We start from the raw sequence: 14,160 nt of genomic DNA on the forward strand, positions 1-14,160 counted from the left end.
GAGAGTCATAGTCTAGCGTTGTGTGCTTTATTTTTCGCATGTGTGAGAGTGATTCTTAAATTAGTGTTGAGTCATGAAATCAAAATAAAAAGAGTCTTTGTTTTTGTTGGATTCTGCAATTTTATTTATTCATTCAGTTTTACTTTATTTTCTTTAAAGCAATTGTTCATGAGCGTTTTCATGAAAATTATTTCGTATTTGTGGAGCTTAGTAGATTATTCGTCCATGTTAATACCCACACTTGAGCTTTGATCTAGCGCTTGGTTTTGATTATGCTTGCGAGTAAGGTATGATTTGGAGGACTTTGATTTCATAAAAATAAAACCCCTACAAGCATAAGGTTGATCAAGTTCTTGGCAAGTTGAGAGTAAAAATCCTATCATCCAAAAGCTATATTCGTTCCACCATAAGCATTGGATGTACATTGAGTTGAGTTAGGATTTCTTTCTCTTGGGAGTTTTAATTTCGAGCAATGATCATGTCCGTATTTTTCATCTCTGAATTGCTAGCCACGTCAATATTCGGTAATGAGAATTCCTCATTGGAACAACTCATGAGATCTACCGGATTCCAAAACCCAAACCCGAGATTATCTTGTTTATTATCGTCTTCCTTGACCATAACCCAATTGTGAGGATACGTTCTGTTTCTGCGCATGATTTGTATAAAACATAACTTTGGGATGAAGAAAGGAAGGAGTACTGGAAAGACGGACCGAATCTGACCTGGGAAAGCCCCAGGCCGGCCGGCCTACACCTCTTGAGCCGGCCGGCCTAGGCCTCTCTGGTCTCGGTTCAGGCTCCAAAAATTCAGGGAGACACTTCGGAGATTTGCCTATCTATGTTTTATAGAAAGTGTTCTATGAAAAGGTTCGGAATAGAGAGAGAAAATTCGGGAGAGAAAAATAAAAAAAGACAGAGAAAAGAAAAAAATGTTTGAGAAGAGAAGAAAAAAATAAATGAAGGGGTTCTATGGTTAGAGAAGTGCAAAGAGATATTACCTTGTTTGAGAACAATATCCTCAATTCCAACCATGTGCAATCCGACAACGAGGACGATGTTTGTGCCTTGAAGTCAATCTTTTTGTTCTAAATCTTCTTACCCTTGAACCCTTTACATTATGGAGAAACTCTCATGATCATTGGCTCGGGAGGTAAGCAATCATTAGAAGGTTTTCTTAATTTGACAATATATGTATATACTTTGCTAAGCCTCACCTATTGCCCCACTTTATACTTGAGAGACCTTTGGGAGATGAGAGTTTGGAAATAATAATAGGATAGCCACTTTTATCGAGAGACATGAAAGGACTTGTGTAAGAATTTTTTGTCTAACCTTTGTTGCAGGGTATTTTGTTTCTTAATAAAAAAAAGAAGAGAGAGAAAAACCTCCAAGGATGGCAAGAAAAGCAAGTGTTGTCGATATTCGAGTTGTCGGCTAAAGGTAAGAGTCGTGGAGTAATATTGGATGAGTTTTTAAATGCCCATGATATGATTATCCTCGCTGCTCCTCTGACCTTTGTTTGAAGAAATATGGTTAGACATGTTTGCATAAATAAATTTTGCAGTTTGAGAACTCTTGAGCAACCCTTGGAAGGACTTGATGATTTGATTTGCTCGAGGACGAGCAAAAGCTAAGCATGGGGGGAATGTTGGCGCTCCTTAAGTACCCATTTTACTATATGATTAGGAGTTGTTTTGGTAAATTCTTCGGGATGTTTCATGTACTAACCCGCCACTTGGCACCCGAACTTGACCGTTTTCGATTTTGTCCTGGATTTTGTAGCATGTTGCATTTTGATAGGAAATTGGACATTTTCAGAGATGTTTTGACGCATGATTACAACTGGGCTAAGATGAGGAATAAGAGGAAGAGGCCACACGCGAAAGATGGGACCGAAAGGGGCCAGAAAGGGCCCAGGCCGGCCGGCCTGGAGCCCTTGGGCCGGCCTGGAGCCCTTGGGCCGGCCGGCCTAGCCCATTTCGGAGCCCAATCGGTCTCGGTTTTCTTCAGCACGAAGTATGTGTCAACCCTAATCTATGTTTTACCAAAACCACCGACCATATCTGCCATAAATACCCCGAAGCCGCCGTCAAAGGGGGAAGTGCTAGAGTGGTTTCAAACCTTAATGTTCCCTGATGGGTATGCAGCAAATCTGAGGAGGGGAGTCAACTTGTCTACTATGCGAATCAACGGGCTCAAGAGTCATGACTATCACATATGGTTAGAGAGGCTTCTTCCGGTGATGGTTCGAGGATACGTCCCTGATCAAGTCTGGCAAGTGCTGGTAGAGTTGAGCTTTTTCTTCCGCCAGCTTTGTGCTAAGGAGTTATCTCTGACCATTATTGAAGAAATGGAAAGAATGGTGCCTGTGTTGCTCTGTAAGTTGGAGAAGATATTTCCACCAGGCTTCTTCAACCCGATGCAGCATATGATTTTGCACCTACCATACGAGGCACGAATGGGGGGGGGCATTGCAAGATCGTTGGTGCTACTCAATTGAGAGATGTCAAAAAGTCCTTCAAACTAAATGTAAAAATAAATGCAAAATTGAAGCTTCCATCGCAGAGGCATACATTCTAGAGGAGGTGTCAAACTTCACATCGAAATATTATACTGAGAATCTTCCAAGCGTGCATAATCCACCCTCACGTTACAATGCTGGGGAAGCTGACTCGAACCTCAGCCTTTTCAAAGGGCAACTCGGAAGTGCAAGTGTTGCGAGCATCAAGACCTTAAATTTTGAAGAGTGGCGCAGTATCATGCTATATGTGTTGACCAACCTATCCGAAGTGCATCCTTACATACAGTAAGTTCTCTGCATTCTTTTAGTTCTCGAGTACTTCTTTTTCGGCATCCAACCCGTTCGTTTCTCTTTCGACCAGGGAATTTCATGTGCAATTCTGGCATCGATCAAGGATACCTACCCTCCAGGAAGCTGAGACCCTTCTTAGACAGGGTGCGGGAAATGGAAAGCCTGATTTTATTTCTTGGTTCAAACAAAAGGTAATGTCTACATCGTGGCTCTTTCGTAGTATGATTTTACAAGTTGCTCAGACGTGTACATAATTTGGCCTGTTTGGCCTCAGTGAATGCCGAGTTGCGTCAGGTTGCCAATGGTTGTGACTATAGAGTCAAGTCATTTGGAGCTTATGATGTGAATGGATATCGTTTCCACAAAACAAGTCACGAGCAGAGTCGGCCGAATAGAAGGATCACAAATTCCGGAGTGTTTACGCCAGGAGATGATGGGCTCGAGTACTATGGAAGAATCGAAGAAATATACGAACTCACGTTTCATGGGTCGAAACCTCTGAAACCTGTCATATTCAAATGCCATTGGTTTGATCCTCATGCTGTGAGATGGACTCCGAATCTTGGGCTAGTTGAAGTTCAACAAGCGTCCGTGTATCCAGGAGATGATGTCTATATTGTGGCTCAACAAGCCATGCAAGTTTATTATCTCTCATATCCGTGCCAAACCGACAATCGTCTCAAGGGTTGGGATGTTGTGTACAAGGTATCGCCATACGGTAAATTACCTGTCCCGAACAATGAAGATTACAACATAGACCCAAACACATATGCCGGTGAGTTCTTTCAAGAAGATGGGCTAGATGGGACTTTTCAGATAGACTTAACCGAAGCGATGGGAATAGAACAAGATAATGAAAGAATTGATAACAACGATGCAGGGGATGAGGTTCACAATGTCAAGGACTTAGAATTACTAGGTTCACAATGTCAAGGACTTAGAATTAACCTAGATTTACTTAAAAATAATATCTTATGATACATCTACAATGACTTACAACTTAGGCTAATGCTTGTAGTTTTATTCTTATGTAACTCAATATATATTCGCTTATGTGCAGAATCAGTCGGTGGCATCCAATGATGGGCCAGTGAATCCTGACTTCTCGCCTCCGGTGCAGCAGACTCAGCAGCCTCAGCAGTTTGTGTGGCCACCGCCTCAATGGGTGGCTTGGATTCAGCAGCAGCAGCAGCCAGGTTGGTCGCAGACGCCTACATGGCCGATGTGGCTGCAGCACCCGCCACCGCCATCGCCGCCGTCGGACCCGTGAGTTACATTGTATGGACTTATTTTGTACCAACTTGTATGGATTTGTATGGACTCGACTTGTACTTGTGGTTGTCGATGAACGAAACAAGACTTTATTGGTATATGTGTATCAAATGCCTGTGATGCTTATTCGGATACATGAAATAATCATTGTGATATATATGAAATGCTTGGGGTACCATATACGTAATCAACAAACAAAAAAAATTGAATCTGGGACCTTTGCCGTGTGCAAAAACCAAGGCACACGGCAAAGGAACCATTCTTTGCCGTGTGCAAAAGCTTCTGCACATGGCAACGGTTCGGTCTTTTCCGTGTGCCACATCGGCAGGGCACACGGCAAACCCACTTCCACGTCACCTTTGCTGGAGGCCATTTTTTTTGCCGTGGGCCGAGATTTGCACACGGCAAAAGGTTTGTCGTGTGCCCGATATGTGGCACACGGCAAAGACCGCCTTTGCCGACGCCTGAATGCCGTGTGTCGTTTGCCGTGTGCGGCACACGGCAAAAGCTTTACCGTGTGCATATCGGCCTTTGCCGTGTGCTTTGGCACACGGCAAACCGACGGTTTCCTGTAGTGATTGATTACTTCGACTACTCGGTTCGACTCCATCTTGCGCTGCAGCTACGACTACTTCGACTACTCGCCGACGCGTCATCAACTACTTTGACTACTCGGTGACGCAGTGTCGATTACTTGTTTCGACTAGATAATTAGTCGAGAGTGTGCCTCACACCCTCAATAACTAATTCGAAACAACTTCGACGAGTCGGCTTCAGTCAAGCAAAGTCACTTATTCCTTTTTAGACTTGTTTTTCATAAGATCGACTACTTTTTTGAGATATGCTTCTTGATCGAAGTTACGCTTGGGGGCTACACCATGATCGACTATTTTGTGCACAATTCGCACTCTTGTTGACTTTTTTGTCTGCAACTCGCACTCTCGTGGACTGCTTTATGCGCGCTGGGCATTCTATTTGTCGCCTTGCCGACTTCTTTATCTCTGTTTTTGTTATCTTCTCTTAAAGGTTGCTGAAGTATTCAGGTAGAATATGCTACACTGTAGTGTTCCTGTACAGCTACGGTGGGGCCGTCGCCTGCATAGGGCTCGCGTTGTGGCGCATAGCCTAGCGCGACTACGACAGTGATGATGGAGATGTCACCAAGGCAAACCTCACTACGTCAAAAACAGTAAAAGGAGACACCCATTTTAGTGACGCAAAAATGTCACACGTCACTAATATGAGATTAGTGACGGCTAATAATATCAGACGTCACCAAAGTATAAGAGTACCATTTGTCTTATCCTGGAGCGCACATATTGGTGACGGACAACTTTTACACGCGTCACTAATTAGTTAGTGGTGACGGACGACGTCAATGCATGTCACTAATGATGACTGACAATTGTGATGCGTAATTAGTTACGCGTCACCAAAATGATATAGGTGGCATGCAACTGTTCCCCGTCACCTATGATACAACACAAAACAGGCATAATGAACATTTTATGGACAACCTGGCCTGGGCCGCCACGACCTTTCACACGGCCCAAAACAGCCGCCCACCCGCCTCTCCCCCAACCCCCACCCCCACCCCCACCGCCTCCTCCCTCCGCCTCCCTCCCTCAGGCGCCGCCACCACCTCTGACCCTCTACGCGCAGCCCGCCTCCTCCCTCTCAACCCTAATCGCTCAGGAGCAATCCATGGCAGACTCCGACACCGCCGACCGGAAGGAGGAGGTGCCGAGGAGGAGAAGAGCGGAGAGGAAGGTGGAGCCCGCTGCCGCCACCGCTTGCGAGGTACATGGCACCCACAGCTCTCTCTCACCCGCTTCCGCCTCAGCACTCCACGGGAGGAACGCCGAGATCCATCGCCTCCGCAGCCGCGCCCTCCGATAGCGAGTCGTCCTTTTACTGTTTACTGATATTACTAGCAAACTTTCGCATCCACATCTAGCAGCTTTCGCATTCGAACTCGTCTTCCTCCGTGTGCCGCCGCCGGGCATTCTCCTCGGCGCTCCAGTAGGGAGGGGATCTTCCGCTCGCGCCGCCGGCGAGACGGAATCCTGCTCGCACCCCACCGCAAGGGACGGGATCATGCGAGCGTGCAACAAGTTAGGGTCCGAACCCTAGCTCTGGTCGCTGCCTTCCTCAACCCTCCTGTGACCTCGTGGTTCTCCGATGCGCCTCACGTCAGTTCCAGTCGGCTGCCATGCCTCGCGCCTCCTCCTTGGCCGCTCATGACCAGACGTTGCCAACGAGATCCATGGAGGCACCAGGTAGTCGCCCTCCCTGTTCGGCTCTTCCACTACCCTCTGGTAGCATATGCCGCCTCTCCTTGTCCTCCATCGAGCAGCAGCAGCCACTTCATCCATCGAGCAGCAAAGGCCCCTCCTCCCTCCATCAGGGCGAGAAGCAGCTAGCAGGTATTTGATGCTATAGATGCTGTTGTGATGTATATGTAACTGACAAACCACTGCTATAGATGCTGTTGTGATCTTTAATTAAGTTTACAATATGCTCTCTGAAGTTTTGTTACTTTAATTTCACCTGTGTTGTTAATTTCAGGTAGCAGAAAATTCTGATTCATGTTATGTATATATGTGCCGATGAATCTGCTGCAGCCACCATGGTTACCCTACTCTTTTGTGCTCTTCTATGTTTCGTCACAATCATTAATTAATTATTAGTCACAAAATATTTAGCACTTTTGCCATGTCTAATATTGCCATTTCCAAGTGATGGAGCGCTGCATTATAAGCCCAAACAGGTGAGAAGACCATACATTATTGTTATGAGTTCACAAGCTGTTTAGTGATGAACATGAACTGTAGTAACTAAATTATTATATGCAATTCCCAATTCCTCTGTTACTCTGATTGATGGTAATTATCATTCATCAAATTTCTCTCTACCCTGATTCATGAGTAATTGTAATAACACTCTAAAAATATATGCTAGAAGCAGCACTCTTCCAGCTAGTGGAAATGGGTTAGTTACGCCCTTGCTGACTTTAAATGAAAGATTAACATCCTTACATATTCTACTATTTGTTATCTGAATATTAGACCCTGTGTTGACATCTCTCTGTTACTTAAGACTCATTCTATTATCAGAATAAACCGAATATATCTTTTTTTTTAACTCCAAAGGTTGTTTATTGTTCTACATGTGCATGTATCTTTATTGACGAGCTATATGTACTTGTAGGAATACAAGCCTGGTTACACTGCACCACCTCGTGTTGAACCAGATGAGACAACCATAGACATCGAGTAAGTTATTTCATTGTATTTCTTTTAGTAATTGTTGCAATCATTTCAGACATTTTGTTCCAAATTGACTTGCGCCTTTGCAGCTTTTCTTGCTGCGAGCTGCTGCATTTCTGCTGCCGTCCTATATTATGGCTTTGATCTTCAGTATTTTGCATCGCTGGCGACAAAGACAGGTACCTTAATTGATTCAATCTTGTAGGCATCATCTGTTGGCCATGAAAAATAATTACTCCAAATCATCATAACGATTCAGCTGCATCCTTTTTATAACCATTGAAAAAAAAATCACTACAGTATTGATGCAGTAAATAAAGCAGTCTATAGCTCCAGGTAATCTACTTGTTGCTGATGTGTGAAACCACCATCTAACTTCTAGGGCTTCGTCTGTCTGCAGGAAGAGGCTGCACTGGCAGCAGCAGAGGTAGCCTTCATCCTACAGTCAGCCCAGGGATGGGCCTCCAGTTTGCTATTGCTCCAGAGTCCCCTGCCACTCCGCAGCAGGAGCAGGAGTCATCGCTGTTGTGTTGGAGGTAAGCAACTATGACCTAGAATATGCAGCTTTTGAATTATCCATTGCGTTGTTGAGGATGTATTGGATGGCGTAACAATACCACATATTCCTCCTGCTTATAAAAGAAAACTGACTTACCTTTTCTGCTGCAGAGCTACTCATTGAATATTACGACAGTCAAAGGATTTGAAACATTTTTGGCAAGTCTAAAAGCCAGCTTTCACGAGTAATTGTACAACTAATGGTTCAAATTACCCTAGCAATGCTTACACGCTTATGTTCCATTAGTTTTAAGCATGTTCTTTCCATAGTGATACTAGAATCGGCATCCAACAATTTCTGTTCCTACATCTCAATGCAAGTCCTAAAAATTGTTTATGGTATGCTCAATTGCTTACCCTGAAAACTTCAGTAATGAAAGCAAAACAACTCAGATTTCTATCGTATCCTCATGTAGCAGCACAGTACCCAAGCTATACAAAATAAGCATAATTTATAAGATAAGATAACTGCATTGATTTAAAACTCTTTTGCATTGCATAGGAATCATGCTAGAATCTAATTGTACTGTGTAAAGTGAGCTATTTTTGACATAACAGGTTACCTGTAATCGGTGAAATGTTATCAAATTCAAGTTTCTTGCCATCAGAACATGGTTTTTATATGAGCAAATCCTACTATTCTGCTTGTCTTGTTATTTTTTTTGTATGAGAGGTCTGTTACTTAATATTCATAATATTGTCCAATTTCAGAGAAGGATCTAATAATAAATGATATATGCTTCACAGATTTCAACAATTCAATATGTGCCAAGAATTTGAAGGAGTAAAGAAATGGCACAACTGCTATGGACGTCAAGCTACAAGAGTGAATACAAATTGTTGAAATCAAGAGACACCAACAAGCTTGCAAGAAATTGCTAGCTGTTATTTGGCACTGTACTTTGATTCAAAGTGTATAGAGATGCTCTGTAAAGCCTTCTTTAGAACGGTCAAAGTGTATGTTAGTTTTGTATGATGGAATGCAAATGATGGGCAATTGACGCCTGCATTAAATTTTTTTGTTTTTTAATTCAACATTGGTGACGCTTGTTGGTACAGCTAGGTCACTGATATCTTCTTATTAGTGACAGTAATTTCTAAAGCCGTCACCTTTCTTCGTTATTAGTGACGTGTGTATCAATAGCCGTCACCCTTATGTGTTATTGGTGATGCGCAAACTCCAAAGCCGTCACCTTTGTGTGTTATTAGTGGCGCGAATTCTACAGCCGTCACTTTTGTGAGTTATTAGTGACGGGTGTTTGCACGTCACCGATGTAATTCACATCAATGATGTAAATTTAGTGACGTGCATTTTAGCCGTCACTAATGTGGGTCTACAACCGTCACTAATATGGTATTCTGACGTAGTGCCTGGCTCCAGCACTCGACTTGTTCTATTGCCTAATTCTCTGTCAAGGTGCCATTTACGTGATATGGCTATTTTCTCATCCTGGCGGAGCATTTTGTATCGCACAAAATGTGCAAAAATGACAAGATACCCAGAAATGCTGGCCGGACCCAACATCCATCCAAGGCAGCACACTGAGCCGCTGCGCCGTTGACTTGATAAACTCTGATTCTTGGGATGATCAACTCTCCAGGGTGAGGATGCTCGCCATGTTCATCAAGCCAATCAACATACTAGGGTGCAGACACTACTGGAAAAACGCACATCCGTCCGCGGCCGTTAGTACCAGTCACGGCTTCGGCCGGTACTAACGTGCAAATTTAATACCGGGCCAAAGGAACTGTGGCCATGGGAGTCGATTAGTACCGGCTGGTGGCCAGCGCCATTTCACCATAGCAGCTCGAGCTTGGGTTCTTCTTCCCCTTAGAGAGGTGCCGCCATTTTTTCTAGTTGTAGTGAGTGTTCTAGTCATCCAAGTGCGTCAAAAGTTTGCAACTTCATTCTCTATTTATCGATTGTCTTCATGCTTCGTTTTATGCTCCATAGTTAAAGAAATTTGTGATTTTAGATATAGTGTGAATGAGCATGATTTATTTGATTTATTCATTGATTTGAGGTATATAGAACCCATGACTTCAATTTGAGCGAAGCTTTTATGGCTAGGTTGAATGTGGATAATTTATAGAGATATTTTTCAATCATTTTGTATATATTAGAAATGACTGTAGTATATTTTTTAATTTTTTGAATGAGATGAGTATATGTGGACAGTGGAAATTTTTAGAATGAGTTTAGAGAGTTCATGTGATTTACTTGTATATATGACCATATATGTAAAGTAAATTTTTTATAATAAATTATTGAAAGAAGTATAATAGAATTTTTTGCATTATGATTGGATTATTTTGATACTCTAGTGATGTATTTATTCAGACTCACATTGAAATCATTAAAAAATCTTTATTTTGAAACAAGTATACGTCGTTAATCTCCATTCAACGATGACGACACTATATTTCGGGGATACACGATGCGCTATAAGGACGTCGCCAATGGGCTGGTCGCAACACTAGCATTTTCGGTTAATGCGAACACCGCATTTGGCGCAGTCAGCGTAGCCGTTGTTGCACTGAAAGCATATCAACGGGCATGCTGCCTGTGCCAAGTGCTGTGTTCGTATCAACCGAAAATGTTGGTGTTGCGACTAGCCTATTGGTGACGTACTTGTACCGCAATGTGTCCCCCCGAAAGACAGTGTCATCACCGCGGGGTCGACGTTACCGACATATACATTTGAAAATTTTCTTTTAAGTGCTACACCGTAGTAGCTTACGTGAAGACGGACATGGGTCCGGTATTACTCCGGCTAACGAATGCATTTTGATAGATAAATATTCCTGTTTCCAAATAGACTTCGTCAAATTGGACAAATAATTATTAGTTAACTGACAAATATATGATTAGTATATAATGCTCTACCAAAAGATTAAACTACCTACGACTATATCCTTTTAATTTCCTAACTACCACAAAGTCCTAGTAAAAACACAGGCCCCAAGTAGCTTTCTTTTTAGCAGAGGTCCGCATGCCATGGCCGACCTACCACGCAAAGTCCTTGTAAAAATATACTACCAAGAAGCTTAACTAAACTTTTTTTTCCGACTCAGATCTCTATGCAAGCCGCCCTATATATAATTCATTCATTAATACTAAACATATGTTCATACTTACATTGTTTAGATCTCCTTGATTGAAATTTGATTGAGATCTCAATGCACGTTGTTATATAATTGAGGTCATCATTGTTTGCATAGATCTCAAGATTATTGATTCGTCTGCATAAGATGTCAATGGTAGCAGCAAAGTATATACTTGCGCCTTACATATTATATAGTAGGCAGATACAAACAAGTTCTCGATCTAGAAAATACTATGCCGTGGCAGTGCCATTGACCTCGACCCGTTAGCCTAACATGTTAGTTAAATAAACCCATTAAATATTAGTCAAAAGAAATTGATTAGTTGGTTATTCCACTAGTACATAGACATGTATCCATCTACCGTATTTGTATTGGTAGAGTTTAGTTACAGCACTAATAATGGTCCTTTTAGTGCCGAGTCAAAAGATTATAAACATCGATGACTTTTAGTCCCTAGTTGTTAACACCAGCCGGGACTAAAAGTCACCCTTTAGTCCCGGTTGGTGTTAATAACCGGGACTAGAAGTCCTCGTCTTTAGTCCTGGTTGGTAATACCAACCCTGACTAAAGGGAGACCGTTTAGTCCTAGTTGAGAACACCAACACATATTAAAGGATCCTTTAGTCCTGGTCGGGGTTATCAACAAGGACTAAATCCTTTTTCACATGTTAGTTTAGAAAGAAAGTATCTCATCTAGAGTCACAAATACTGCTGTCATTATAGTCATTTGCCATCGTTGTAGGCCCTTATCCTAGTGAGTCTCTTCATGCATTCAAATTGTCATAACTATTTCAAGATAAATTGGTCTCATGATGCGCCGTGTTCCTTGGAAACGCCCGACACCAAACTGTGCATTTACTCCTGTCATATCTAATTCAAGATAAACTATAGAATTAATCCATTTAAATTATCATAATTATTATTCTAACTATGGTCTCAATCCATTCAAATTATCATAACAAAATCAATCATAGTAAATAGGTTTCACCATTGTAGTAACCGGTTCCTTGGGACAGCTTCACATAAACTTATGGTATATGTAAACCCACGACTGAACTACGTAACCAGGTTCATATATTCCCGTCAAACCCACAATCCGCTTGCTGATTTATGTGCGTACGTGTACCACATATGCTTTGCATGCATGCACCCTGCAACACGAATTTCGAATCCCCCGAATCACGTCGTGACCTAATCAACGTCCTTAATTTAAACGGCTAAGTTAATTATTTTAACGTGCATGGTCGTTGGGGTTGGCTCGGCTGGATCCTGCAGTCGGCTCACGTGCAATTAATGAACGCTGCCAGGATATGGCCGAGGTGGGAAGGCTGGATCGGATTGGAGCGCCAGCACAGGTTGCCGGTTCTGTGGGTGGCTAGTTAGATGGCCTGTCTACAGAAAAACTTATTCTGCATCATCTATGTACGTATTGTATAATTAAGTCTCTTCATATTGAACATAAAAATTTTCTGTTGCAGACCGTACCATTATTTCAACTGAATACTGCGTGTATCTTGTCGTCATGGTTTTGCAGGGAGATGATATCACCTCTATGATGTCATCAAAACCGCGTTATATGAATCAACTAGCCTAGTTGTATATAATGCGTTGCGGTTTGTGGCAGACGGTTATCTAATTGTATTAGATGATCTCATGTTATATGAGTCACCAGGCCAGTTGTAAGTTAACTAATTGTTGGTCCAATTTTACATCATAGGCTGTTGGACTATATGTAGGGAGATGATCTCACGACTTTGTGGTATGAGATTGATATATATATATATATATATATATATATATATATATATATATATATATATATATATATATATATATATATATATATATATATATATATATGTTCCAAATTAAACGCAGGGGTGGTAACAGATCATGCCTAGACCCTAGAGATCTCTTTATAATCCAATCCGGCCTTTATATAATTTTAGCTCAAAGTTCTATAAAATTACAGTCCAACCCTTTTAGGGCCCGGTCCTTATGTCAACGGTAGTAGCAGAGTATACACATGTGCCTTACATATTGTATAGTACGCAGATACAAGCAAGATCTAGATGACTAATAGCCAACCCTGTGCGTGCAGAGCATTACGATGTGGATGCACAAGAAGCAGCAGCAGTAGAGAGGAAGATAGTTTTAACGGTTTGATTCTGCAGTTATCATTATCATTATTCCACTAATTTAACTGAACAATCAAATCGCAAACCAGCTCATTATCATTATTCCACTAATCTAAAAGCCAATAATACTCTTTTTCATAGGAAACTTTATTAATTTCAAGTAATGGGAGGCAATACAACAGTGTTTGAAAATTCCAGACCTCCGCCCAGGAAAAGAGACTGACACTCTAATGGCTATCAATCCGTAGAGATAGGACAGCCACCTATGTGCCCGGGTAAAAACACTTCGGTCATTTGTGCCAACCGCTGCGATGCCTCAACTGCTAATAAGTCCTGTATGATAGGCCGTTGGAGGATAGCCTATGTACGTAGCCAGTGCGAAATTGTGAAGATAACCTGCGACAAAAGAAGATTGTTTGTTTTCAAATATAATTGCATTTCGACACAACCACAAAGACTAACATGTAGCAGTAGCACTCAGCGATTTCAATTCATTAGAAACACTCATCAGCCATTGTCCAAACATATCCGTCCCACTGCAAGGCTGTGGAAGACCAAAAGCTGCATCTTTGAGAAATCGAATTGGTGATCCTCGAGATTGACGAGACGCCAAAGGTGCCTTGCTACTGACAGCCACATCGTCTGATAGTGAAAGAATAGCGCATGTTAATTTCTGAAATAAATCTAGAAAAATACGAGCACCCATGTCGAACTCGGATGGGCAGATACCAGCACAAAGAACCTTACCAGTTGAGTTACGATTAGGCCAATCTCAATGAGAGTGTCATGGGCATAAAATTTGCCGACATGGGAAAAGAGGGAGTGTCATGGGATGTAAGAGCAGTGTCATGGGATGTAAAAGCAGTGTCATCACCATGACACTCCTTCGACTTGGTTACCTAGTTCACAGTCTTGATAACTATGCGATGCCACTCTCCACTGAGATTGACCTTAGTTCAACCCTATGCTTGATTTGCACCCTACAAATAAAAAAATTATTT

At 42.1% G+C, this 14,160-nt stretch overlaps 1 long non-coding RNA gene across 4 annotated transcripts; it reads left to right on the plus strand.

Annotated features, from left to right (window-relative positions):
* The first annotated feature begins 5,674 nt into the window (after nt 1-5,674).
* LOC120686126 lies at nt 5,675-8,948 on the plus strand. 4 transcript variants are annotated; one of them, XR_005679985.1, is made up of 6 exons: nt 5,675-5,886; nt 6,047-6,512; nt 6,655-7,361; nt 7,445-7,534; nt 7,756-7,891; nt 8,661-8,948. It is a non-coding gene; the product is annotated as an uncharacterized LOC120686126 (long non-coding RNA). The 4 variants fall into 4 exon arrangements; XR_005679986.1 differs by adding an exon at nt 8,025-8,098 and having other exon boundaries at nt 5,718-6,512; XR_005679983.1 differs by having other exon boundaries at nt 5,707-5,886; nt 6,047-7,361.
* Nucleotides 8,949-14,160: the final 5,212 nt, after the last annotated feature.

This window comes from Panicum virgatum, chromosome 8N (genome assembly GCF_016808335.1).
Source record: "Panicum virgatum strain AP13 chromosome 8N, P.virgatum_v5, whole genome shotgun sequence".
In the NCBI taxonomy this organism is placed as follows: Eukaryota; Viridiplantae; Streptophyta; class Magnoliopsida; order Poales; family Poaceae; genus Panicum; species Panicum virgatum.